Source organism: Phyllopteryx taeniolatus, chromosome 14, assembly GCF_024500385.1.
Source record: "Phyllopteryx taeniolatus isolate TA_2022b chromosome 14, UOR_Ptae_1.2, whole genome shotgun sequence".
In the NCBI taxonomy this organism is placed as follows: domain Eukaryota; kingdom Metazoa; phylum Chordata; class Actinopteri; order Syngnathiformes; family Syngnathidae; genus Phyllopteryx; species Phyllopteryx taeniolatus.
The window spans coordinates 14370561-14383308 of record NC_084515.1 but is presented as its reverse complement, the minus strand read 5'-3'; the positions used below and the strand labels follow the sequence as shown (position 1 = coordinate 14383308).

The following is a 12748-nucleotide window of genomic DNA, read 5'->3' as shown; positions in this document are numbered from 1 at the left end:
ACATGTTTTACTGGACACAACATGTAAACATCAGGGTGGAAAAAGTATAAGCGGTTGATGAGGAATTTTGTGCCATTCCTCTTGACAAAAATGTTTCAGTTCAGCCTTATTCTTGGGATGTGTGTTGCGGGTCGCTCCCTTGAGCCACACACAGCATCTCAATCTGGTTGACGTCAGCATTTTAACTCCAGAATGCATATTTTGTTCTGTTAAAGCTATACAGTTGTTAATTAACTTCTGTACTTTGAGTAGTCGTCCTCTTGCATCACCCATTTTATGTCCAATTGACGGATAGATGGTCTTAAGTTATCCTGCAAACTGTCTTGATACACTTGGACATTGATGTTTTTATTGATGTTAACAATGCGTCCAGGCCCTCAGGTAGCAAATCAGTCCCAAACCATGATTCCCCCTCCACCATACTTCACTGTTTGCATGTGGTTATGATGGTGGTGTGCTATACCTTTTTTTCCCCCCCATTCTAACAATGCAATAGTTTGCCAGTAGCCTTGTGGAACATCCATGATTTTTGGACAGCAGTGGCTTCCTCCGTGGCATCCTCCAACGACATCCATTCTTGCTTAATGTTTTACCTATCGTTAATTTGTCAACAGATGTTTGCATGTGCCAGAGATTTTCATGTATCAGTCTTTCGCCAACATGCTAGGATTCTCCTTCACCTTATTGAGCTTTCTACGCTGTGCTGTTGGAGTCACCTTAACAGGACGGCCACTCCTAGAGAGGGAGAGTAGCAGCAGTAATATGAACTTTGCCAATTTGTAGACCATCTGTTTTACTATGGACTGATGAACATCAAGGCTTTTAGAGATAGCTCTGTGTCCCTTTCTATTTCAATTCTTAGTTGTAAGTCTTCCGAGAACCATGGAGAACTCATTACTGGTGTTTGTGTGTGTGTTTTTTTTTTAATAGGATTCTTAACCATACCCTCTAATCTTGCCACATTAGTTAAGACTCGAAGTGGGCTGGCTCCTGACTTTCATTAGCTCTTGGAGAAGTCATTAGCCTAAGAGTTCACATACTTTTCCCCACCGTGCGAACGTTAACATAATACCTCCACTAAATACATGAAATAGTTTTAATAGACTGTGTTTGCCTTGGGTTGTCACTTGGATGAAAATCAGATTACATTTTGTGGCTAATCTAGCCAGAAACCCAGGTCAATCCAACGGTGCATTCATTTCCATCTGCCTTCAACGGACAATGCGTCGTCTTGTTTCCTGCTGTTTCTAAATGCTCATAAGACTAGCCTGATGATATTGTATAATCCGCACTAATAAGATCAAATGAAAGACAAATCTGTGCTGCCGCGAGCCGCGTCGACCGCCTTTATTGCCTCGTATTCCCTCTGTCATTACTCACATTAATGAAAGCTTATGAAAGGGTTCCTTTCACCGTGCTGTTTGGTCAGCTGCATTGTACGGCAACGTGAGGGATGACATCTTTTGTGATGACTGTCCAAAAAGAAGCCGCGGGGCGGTGGTAGCTAAAAGGCGCTGGTTGATGAGAAACACGAGAAACCGCTGCGCTTGGGCGACTGTGGCGAAGCGAGCTGGCAGCCGCGTTGCCGTTCAACTGCAACCAGCTGCGAGAGCTTTGAAAACACCTCGACTACTGTTTCCTTATTCTTTCCCCTGTGTCTTGTTTACCTCCCTTCAAGGATAGACAACCAATGGCAAATCATGGCGAATCCTCGAAATGACATCCAGCTCTGACTTCATGCTCTGCTCTCGTTTGATGGCTTAGGCAAAAAAAAAAGCTTGTTGAGGGTATCTGCTTTTAATTTAGGCTCATTTGGACCAACTCCCTAGTAGCAATTTGCTCAAAATGGATGATTCAAACCAAAATGGCTGCCTTCCTGTTCAATTTCGGGCATGAGTTTTAGAGATATTTTTGCGTGTCCTGGTTTGATAGACATGTCCACCCAATTTCGTGGCGATTGATGAAACTCCTGTTGGGGGTGGGGGGTTTCTAACGTTTTAATTTGTAAGTTGGATCTTGAGCAGAAATTTTCGAATGAACGCATCCTGGAACTTTAAGGCTATGCTCCGCCCACATCCGATTGCAACTACAAAGAACTCTTCGCAATCCAGCGTCACGCATCTGCACAGGATTAGACCAAACTGAGGCTCATTTGGGCAAATTTCTTAGTAGGAAAAAAAAAGTAGGATTGTTTAAACTGGGGATGGGAGCTATTTTTCTTCTTCTAACTTTCTCAGGGTTGCTACGAAGTGAGTTTTTTTTTGGGGGGGGGGGAGGGGATCATGTTCAGAACCTGTAAAGTACATACTGTACCAAGATAGTAGTATACATATACTTGCAAAAAATGGTGTGTTTTCTGGCATTTATTTGTCAGAAGAATACTAATAAACAACGATCCCAAGAGGCCCTTCGCACCACCTGCTGTGTTTAGCCTAAGTACTAAATATGATCTCTTAACTGTACTTGATGACTTCTCCAGCGCTTGAAGGCATCACCCCCCGCCCCCATAAAAATCTTCACGAGGACCACCCTTCACTCCGTGCTTGTCAGCCTCATTGTGTTTTCCCAGGCAAACTGCGCCAGCCGCAAGCAGCCTCGTTCAAACATTCGCATCCCCACCGCAAAACCTTCCCCACACACCCTCCATCCCACCGCTCTCCTCACACACCCCCCCTCCCCGTTTTCAGCTCATTTACCTGTGAGTCATTGCTGAGGTTTGGCTCACGGATCAAGCCAGGGCTCATGGGTGGAAGCAAACCAGGCTAAAACCAAGGGTTAAGGAAGGGGGAGCCCGAATGAAAAAGTCGACTGTCTTGACTTAATTATGTGCCGTCCAGACTTTTTCAAAACATTTTTAGAAAGCGGTGAAGGAGAGATTGAGGGAAAAAAACAAAACCAAAAAAAAACACCCCATCGGGGGGTGAATCCATTAGCCGCATTGTTTTGCATCCACCCAAATTGCGGTTGGGATGCGATGGAACCAATTTAACTTTGCCTTTCCAACCAGGCTACAGGAAAGAATTCTAACACAGCCTTTTAAGCCGTGCACCGCTGACGGGGTTGCTGCACCTCCTCTCCCACACACACACAAAAAAGGTCTTGCTTACCTGCAAATTCATCTTAAGCACCGCGTCAAGCTTTCACTTTATTGTGGAACCTGTATTACATTTTCGTCTCTCGAAAGGCTGAATGAAAGAGCGAAAAGTCTAACACGCACCCACAAATGAACAACTCGGAAATTAGATCACATTCTTAAACTTGCGCATCATGATGCACCCACCCAAATTTAGATCAGAATGTGTGGTTCAAAGTCTTAACACCGCCTTTACCAAACTTTTGTTTATGTTGTGTTATGTTGATTCATGTAAATAGGAAAATTAAGTTACGACTGTGTAACAACAACAGAATTTCCAACTTACTGGTATACGTTGAGAACAAAGTTTTCCCAAAAAAATTCCATTGAACTCTTAACTTCACATAGAGAAAATTTAAAGGGGTTCCCAAAAATGACTGTTTGGTACCTAGCTTTGTTTTAAGGTCACTGTTCTGTTCCAGTTGGGTGAGGTTGCGGAAAGTGTTTATCTTTAAACTTGAGGTTTTTTTTTTACTTTTACTGAAGTAAAGGAGTTGAATAAAGACTCCTACTTTTAGCAGTCTCGCTCTTTTTTGAAATTTTTTAAAATGTGTTTCTTTTTAAACTGAGGTATTTCTACTTAAGTAGAGAGGGTAATACTGAATGCCACCCCCCAAAAAAAAAAAAAAAAATGAAAAAAATATATATAACAGTGGAGGAGCCACGCTGCAAAATCAATAGGTGACATCACAATGGTGACATCACTGTTTTCCCTGAGCAAACAACATTCCATTACAGCCTTGCCCCTGTTCTAAGTTCAATGAAGTAAACAACTGAATACTTTTTTTTGTTTTTGTTTTGCATCTGCTCCTGTGGCTTGAGAAGTTAAAATCCATTCCACATTGCAGGAAGTATTCCGTCGGCTTACGGGTGCCAACAGCAAACCCAGTGGAAATTCTGCATCAGGTTGGCATTTCCTTCACGCTGTGTGTGTGTGTGTGTGTGTGTGTGTGTGTGTGTGTGCACATTTACTTCGTGTGGCACCTGCAAGTGTTTTGCGTGAGTCTACTGTAGCCTCCTTGCTGTTCTGCTTTGTCGTCTTTGAATCCACAGTGGACACATTTTGAACTCAGTGGCTCATGCAAAGGTTATGAGCTGCTTTATTTTCAACGTATTCTCAGTGATATTAATTCATATGCTGGCGGCACGGTGACCGACTGGTTAGAGCGTCTGCCTCACAGTTCTGAGGACCGGGGTTCAATTCCCGTCCCCGCCTGTGTGGAGTTTACATGTCCCCCCCCCCCCCGTGCCTGTGTGGGGTTTTTTCCGGGCACTCCAGTTTCCTCCCACATCCCAAAAACATGCAATTGTTGGTTAATTGAAGACTCTAAATTGCCCGTAGCTGTGAATGTGAGTGCGAATGGTTGTGTGTTTGTATGTGCCCTGCGATTGGCTGGCAACCAGTTCAGGGTGTACCCCGCCTCTCGCCCGATGATAGCTGGGACAGGCTCCAGCACGCCCGCGACCCGAGTGAGGAGAAGCGGCTCAGAAAATGGACGGATGCATAATTCATGCTGTGCTGCTTCTGAATTACGTCAAATGAACAACCGGTTGAGTGACGACTAGGTGTGCGTAGGGGTGCGGCCGGCGTGACTCAGCAGCCAGCTATGTTCTTCTTCCTGCTCCTTTTCTTCTTCAAGGTGAATGAGTCACAGCTTCCCTGCCGTGTGGACATTTTGCCATCCAACTCACTGCTTCCACAGTGAGGGGGGGGGGGGGAATCCACTTATTTTGCCGTTTATTTCCCCAAATAGTGCAAATGATGCATATTCAGGGAGTTTTCATGACTCAAAAGAGTTTTTTCACTTCTCTCATTTCCGTCGATCCGTCTCAGTTGTTCCTCTCTTTAAATCTTCCTATACAAACAATATATCAGATATGTGACCTTGAAAGTCGCAGAAGCACACCATTTGGCAACGAGATTAGCGCCATCGTCATTGTCGTCATGGCAACCAAGGGGAATCAAACTTCATATCGAAACATGATTTGTGCAGCAGGCTACATTCGTTGGCTCGTCTAGCTTGTGGGCACCCTCGCAGTAAGCCTTTCCAACTAATGCGAGTACTCCGTTGCGTACTCAGGATCGGCACACTTCGACCCCTTTGACGCGCTTTACGACCGCGAAGAGCAGAATGAAACAGAATGACTAGAAATGAAGACGCTCGGCTTTCTCCTCTCATCAGTTACTAATAATCATAGCCCGCCTTGAACAATCGAAATAAACAGATTGACGACAATGAACTCAAGGAGCAAAAAAAAAAAAAAAAAAAAGTCCAAAGCATGCTCGGTCAAGGTACCGCTGTGCAGCATCCGGTCACACACAGGCACATGCGTGTGTGTAATATATATATAATATCACAAAGTGAATGTGATAACTGTGCTTGGAAGTTATTAGCACTGACACCTTGGACAGTAGAAATAAAGGACTAGAAATAATTGACACAGTCCAAAATAAATTCCATGGCATGCTTCATCACACATGGTGTATACTGTAGGTACTGTATCTAATCCAACGGTGTCATATGTTTATGGTAATCGCTCTGCTTGTCATTTATTTATGATAACTTCCAACTTGCACAATGAAAAAAAAAATCGAATTAATGCAATCACTCCTCTTGCTAGTTACTCATGATAACAGCCAGCTTGCACAATAGAAATAAACACAAATAAAGACTTTGGGCTACATTTTCAGTGCAATCGACGCAATTACGCTGATCATTTAATGGAGAATTTGTGGCGTACACGCGTTTGCATCGGTTGCTCCATTTAGGGCAGGATGCGTGTTTCAACACGTCTGCCTCGTGCTAAATGAGCCATGCACAATGCGGCATGGAGAGAAAGACAGGAAGAGGGCAAACAAAAGAGGCGCGCAAAGGTGACCCGCCGGCTCGGGAGGTTAGCGTGATCCGTGCGGAGATGACGGCGGCACCTTTTGGACTGCGATGAGGCGTAGCAGCTAGATTTGCTAGCATGGACCGCGACACAAAATAAGGAGGGAGCTTTTTTTTGACAGCTGCAAGCCACAAGAATAAGTTCATCTGTCAGGTTAATACATGACAGCAGTGATTAGCAATTGCTGGTTTGTGACCCAAAAGTGGGTCGTGAAAAATTATTATTATTATTATTTTTTTAATCACAAATTAACCTGTTTAGTTTCTTTTTCCCTTTGAAATCCTCAGCTAGTTTCGGGAATGCTATTTTTATTTTATTTTTATTATTTACTCAATTCATTTAATAATGTATTTAATATATATATTTAATATATACTGAATGGTATGTATATTTTTACATATATACAGTTATATATTTAAATGTCTACTTTTCTTTTTTTTTTACTTTTTTTTTTTATTTTATGAGACTGAAATAGTTTTTTTTTTTTTATGAAGCGAGAGCCTGCAAAAACGTAGAGAGTAAAATGATAAAAACAAAAAATATAATAAATACATAAATAAAATAAATATATAAATATATAAATATTGACGAAAGAATGGAGATAAAATAACAGTAAAATAAACACATGTATAAACTATGTCTATATATCAGTTAAGAGCTAAATTAAAAAGGTGGTTCTTGAGCCCGTTCTTCAAAACATGAACGTTCTCTGCGGCCCCGAGGTTCTCCGCCAGGCTGTTCCACAGACGGGGGGGGGGGGGGGGGGGGGGGGGGGGGCCGAATAACTCAAACGCTGCCTCACTGTGATTTCGTGTCCTTGCTCGAGGAGGACTAAAAGGCCAGAGCCGGATGATCTCAGTGTCACATCAGAATGCCGCCCACAGCTTACGTGCAGGGGCTAGTTGTACTCTGACGTAAGTACTGTAATTGCTGCATGGGAAAAAAAAAACAAACAAAGAAACTAAACAGGTTGCTTTATTGTGCTACACAAAGTTCACACCTTTGATACAACTTTGTGTGACTAAATGCATTCTTGCGCTCATTAATGCCTCCACCCTACACTTTTATAATGGTAAGCCTGTGAAGGACATCTTAACCCTGTGTGTGCGTGTGCGCACGTGTGCGTGTCGAGCACATCTGATTTGTGCCCCAACTTGTACGAGACATGGTGTCTAACGTGCCCATTAGGGATCAGATAGGCGTGATGTGTGTGTTAATAAGTTATTACAAAGTGTTAGGTTGTGCCTTTGATGTGTGATTTATGGCCATAGCTGTGTGTGCGTGCGTGCGTGTGCGTGCGTGCGTGTTTGTCAGAGACCACATTCACAATAAGACAAATCACCTCACTTATTACTCTTATTCGTCACTCTTTAAATGATGGTGCTGAAGTGATTTGCTGATAGAATATTCTTGTAACACCACCCCCCCCCCCCCCCCAAAAAAAAAAAATTGCATTTCCTTTCTACTAACTTCTTTACTTGGGATGTAATGCCACAGAAAAGGAAAAAAAAAGAAATAATAATAATGCCACACAAACAAAAAATAATGTCACAAAATGGAACACTGTTAGGACGTTATCATGTGAATACACTGAAGCGGAACCATGCTGTAAATAGCGAAATTAGTCCAACATAATTCCACCAAATATAAATTAAAAAATTGAACAAAAGTACAAGATAATGTCACACAAAAAAAAAGAGTGCACGATTACTCTGTAGCAGAACCATGAAACAAATAAATAAAGAATGGTCATCAATAATGGCCAAATAAAAACTGCATACTGCTGCTGAAGTTGCAACAAAAATTCCAACACTCCACGTGTGATAATCTGTTACATTTCTAACAGATTACAATATAATTGACCTTGAAATAATGCCACATGATATGGATACTGTTTTAAATGATCATTCGTAACACCAAGCTATGAATATGCTGTGTAATATGCCTATGGGCAGGGGGAAAAAAAACAAAAATCCCCTTTTTTTTCCCACAATCGACTGTCTCACGCACACACACACACACACACACACTTTCTAAGAAAAATACAGAGGAGAATATGCAGCCCGCGCAAGTGTGTGTTTGTGTTCACCACTTTAATTACCTGCAATCAGTCTAGCATTAAATTCAGAGTCGGCAGCCCATGCGGGTTCATCGTCACCTCCATCAATGAGCCAAACTTCTAAAACGTCACATACACACTATGTTAATCTGTTTATTTATTTTTAGACCAGCATCTTTGTAATGCCTTTCTTTCATAATAATATTTCTTAAAAAGGTCCCGTGTTGCCCTCCTGTTAGTCCTGAGGGGAGAGTACGAGGTGGCGGTGGCGACGTTAACGATGTGGTTTCCTGCGTGTGTCGTGACGTCAGGGTGGGGAGAAAGACTTCTTTGTATCCCCCCTTGCAATCCACCCGCCTCTCCGTCGCCTCCTCTGACAATGATTTTCCCCTCCCAACCCCAAACTGGCAAACACAGAACACGAGCCACATCCAATGAAACGCAATGTTAAGCAGTAGCGTGTACGCTCAAATGATGTGCGACGCTGGCCATTTTGGATTCTGTTGCTAACCAAAACAGCTGCACCTATCCAAAACACTCTCTCAGATGAATTAAAGTGTGGAGTCTGACTGCATTCTTTCCCTGCACAAAGATGATTATGGTATGAAGAGATGGCACTTAGCGTTGCAATAGATTTTGATGTGGTTGTTCCACACATTCGTGTTCCAAAGAGTTTATTAATTCTACCTCGTGCGCTTTTGCTACATTTCTCCATTAGCCATTTTTATTTGGCCATCAAATCAGTTCAACTTGATGTGAATACTGTACTCAATAAAAGGCCCTGACGGAAGCTTCCTCCATTTACAGTTCAGTAAATGGAGGAGGCACCCGACCCCTATGGCCCGTCGGAAGGGGGAGCCACGTTACGCTTTCGGGCTGTGCCCGGCCGGAACCCATGGGCGCAGGCCCGGCCACCCGGCGCTCGCGTTCGAGCCCCACCTCCAGATAGGGTGAGAAGCTCGGTCACTTCTTGTGCTCACGTCTTTTTAAATTTGGGCAAAAATGTACAGCTGGCTAAAACTGCTAGAGTTATATGTACAACCCCAATTCCAATGAAGTTGGGACGCTGTGTTAAACATCAGTACAAACAGGATACAATGATTTGCAAGTCATGTTCAACCTATATTTAATTGAATACACTACAAAGACAAGATATTTAATGTTCAAACTGATCAACTTGATTGATTTTAACAACATGATTTGCAAATCATTGTATTCTGTTTTTGTTGATGTTAAACACAACGTCCCAACTTCATTGGAATTGGGTTTTAAGTAAATACAAAATAATATTAAGACCATTAATCACTAGGAATGTTTTGCCATTATTTAAACTTTTTTGTCTTGCGTCGCATCCCCTTATTTCCACTGGCCTCCCGGGAGAAGGGGTGCGGTTTAGCATATTGTCCTAAACTCCACTTTAATTTGACACAAATACATTTAAAAAAAAAGCCACGAATAGATGCCTCCCCCATCTGCAGTTGAGTACATATATGCATACATTACTAAAACAAGCTGAAGCTGCTTACCTCATCACGGTGACAAAAGACGTACTGGACATTGGCCTCGTAGGGCGGGGGGCTTGGTGAGCAGTGGCTGCTTTCCGTCAGACAGGACCGCCCCCTCAAAACAGGCCCATTAAGCGCTTGCCATCGAGGCCCGATTTGCTCACATTACCACTGCGATGTAACGACACATCCAGAGGTATTTAAAGCGACATTAAGTCGTCAACGTGGCGAGGCTTGTGCCAGCAGGATTTACGTGTCGATTTCTGGCAGGCCAGTTGGCTTTGCAAGGCGACGTTTCGAGTGTTGTTTTCAAACCGCCGACGCTTCCTGTCTCTGTTGGCTCGCTTCGGGGAGTTCCGCTTGGCAGATAGCTTGTTTGGAGACCATGGCCCAATTCTTGGTAGGAAAGTGACTTTTTCGTCGTCGTTGTTCTTGTTATGTTGAATACATTGACCTTGAAATGTCACATGTGCGTAGTCTAAAGTTTGGGAAATGAGGTTCAGCTGGTCTTCCAACTTGGTGGACACGTCAGCGTTAGAGAAACACGCAGATGATTAGTTTTTGGTGGTGTGGGAGATGAATGTCCAAGTTTACCAGTAACATGGCCAAAAATCAATGAGCATACAATTCATACATACATACAGTACCTACCTACCTACAAATAGTAAGATTACTGTGTCTTTAAGCAATTTTGAGAAACCCCAGATGATGATGTGATGTCTTTGGAAGCTTCTGATAGGTTTGTTGACAACATTTGAGATATTTAGAGACACACCTGTAGTTGTATTTGAAAGAACAAGAGAAACACTCTACTTCTTCAAAATATCAGGAAGAGAATTGTGGACTTGCACAAGTCTGGTTCATCCTTGGGTGCAATTTCCAGATACCTCAAAGTGCCACGTTCATCTGTTCAAACAATTATATGAAAGTATAAACACCATGGGAATGTCCAGGCATCATACTGCTCAGAAAGGAGACGGGTTCTGTGTCCCAGAGATGAACGTGCTTTGGAACAAAAGCAGAAGAACTTGTGAAGATGCTGGCTGAAGCTGGTAAGAGTGTGTTTTTATCCACAGTCAAACGCGTTTTATACCAACATGAGCGAAAGGCCACTCTGCCTGTTTCAGCCATAATGAGTGTTTTTACGTTCGGAGGGAAAAGGGGGAAACTTGCAAGCCTGAGAACAACACTCCAACTTTGAAATACAGGGGTGGCAGCATCATGTTGTTGGGACTCGTCCACTACACCAAATAGATAGCATCATGAGGAAAGAACATTATGTGGAAATAGTGAAGCAACATCTCAAGCCGTCGGCCAGGAAGTTAAAGCTTGAGCGCAAATGGGTCTTCCAAATGGATAATGACCCGGAGCACACTGCCAGACTGGTTCCAAACATAAATCAATGTTTTGGAGCGGCCATCTCAAAGCCCTGATCTCAATACTATTGAAAACTTATGGGCAGACCTGAAAAGTCATGTGCGCAAGGCAACCTACAAACTTGACTCATTTACACCAGTTCTGCCAGGAGGAACGGGCCAAAATTCCTGTCAACTATTATGAGACGCTTGTTGAAGGACATCCAAAAGGTTTGACCCAGGTCATACAGTTTAAAGCCAATGGTGCCAAATATTAATGAAATGTATGTAAACTTTGAAGAAAGTCATGAAAACATGGTCCAAAAAAATCCTCGTATTATTCTGGCATTTAATTGACCTTAAACTGGAAAAGTTTAGTCTGATTTCATGTCAGAATCAGAATCATCTTTATTTGCCAAGTATGTCCAAAAAAACACGCAAGGAATTTGTCTCCGGTAGTTGGAGCCGCTCTAATACGACAACAGACAGTCAATTGACAGAGAACATTTTTGAGACATGAAGACATTGACAAAAAACAGTCACTGAGCAATAAAGGGTTGCTAGTTATCTGGTCATGCCGGTACATTATTATTTTTTTTGACAATTGTGCAAAAAGATGCAGAGTCCCCGAGCACTAAGATCAGTTCGAATGACTAATATTGCAATGACCATTGTGCGAAGGGCGCCGAGACTTCAAGCGAGTAGTGCGATAATCTGGGACAATGTTGATTGTGCAAATGTTGCAGATACTCCTCAATCAGTGTGCAAATGGAGCAGATGCTACTAAAAAATTGGGTGCAGGTTAGGTGTTTAAGAAGTTGATTGCAAGAGGGAAGAAACTGTTGGAATGTCTGCTAGTTCTAGTTTGCATTGATCGGTAGCGCCTACCTGACCGGGATGTGGAGGGTCCGAGAGGATTTTGCACGCTCTTGTCTTAGTTCTGGCAGCGTGCAAGTCGTCAAGGGTTGGTAGGGGGGTACCGACAATCCTTTCAGCAGTTTTGATTGTCCGTTGCAGTCGGAGTTTGTCCTTTTTTTGTAGCAGCACCAAACCAGACTGTGATGGAAGAACACAGGACTGATTCGATGAGCGCTGTGTAGAACTGCCTCAGCAGCTCCTGTGGCGGGCCGTGCTTCCTCAGAAGCCGCAGGAAGTACATCCTCTGCTGGGCCTTTTTGAGGACGGAGTTGATGTTGGTCGCCCACTTCAGGTCCTGAGAGACCGTAATTCCCAGGAACTTGAAGGTCTCGACGTTTGACACAAGGCAGCTGGATAACGTGAGAGGGAGCTGTGGCGAAGGATGCCTCCTGAAGTCCACGAGTCTTGAGCGTGTTCAACTCCAGGTTGTGTCGGCCGCACCGCAGCTCCAGCCGCTCCGCTTCCTGCCGATATGCAGACTCGTCACCGTCCTTGATGCGGCCGATGACAGTCGTGTCATCCGCAAACTTCAGGAGTTTGACAGCCGGGTGCGCCGAGGTGCAGTCGTTCGTGCAGAGAGAGAAGAGCAGCGGAAACAGTGTCAGACAGTGAGGGGAAATCAAGTGTATGTTTTTTTTAATACAGTGTATGTAAACATCTATCAAATGCCAGGTGACACGGCGGGGCGCTTTGGCGAAATTGATGGTTGCCCTGTTAACAGACAAACCCGAATTGCATCCTTACTAATGATTTAATAGCAGTTTGGTAGCTAAATGTCATGTTAAACTACCACTGATCATGAGGGAATGAAATTTTGGCTGTCTGGCGCCCTCTTTAGGAGTCTCAGTATGGTGATAATTAATGCAATAAAGAAATAAAAGTCCCT

General features: G+C 43.3%; 1 protein-coding gene across 1 annotated transcript in view; it reads left to right on the top strand.

The window, feature by feature from the left end:
* The first annotated feature begins 3908 nt into the window (after positions 1-3908).
* Positions 3909-12748, top strand: part of atp6v0b (ATPase H+ transporting V0 subunit b) — a 41894-nt gene continuing 33054 nt past the window's right edge. The window contains exon 1 of the mRNA XM_061797574.1: positions 3909-4039. The gene's annotated coding sequence lies outside the window, so the exon portion shown is untranslated. The remainder of the gene's footprint in view (positions 4040-12748) is intronic.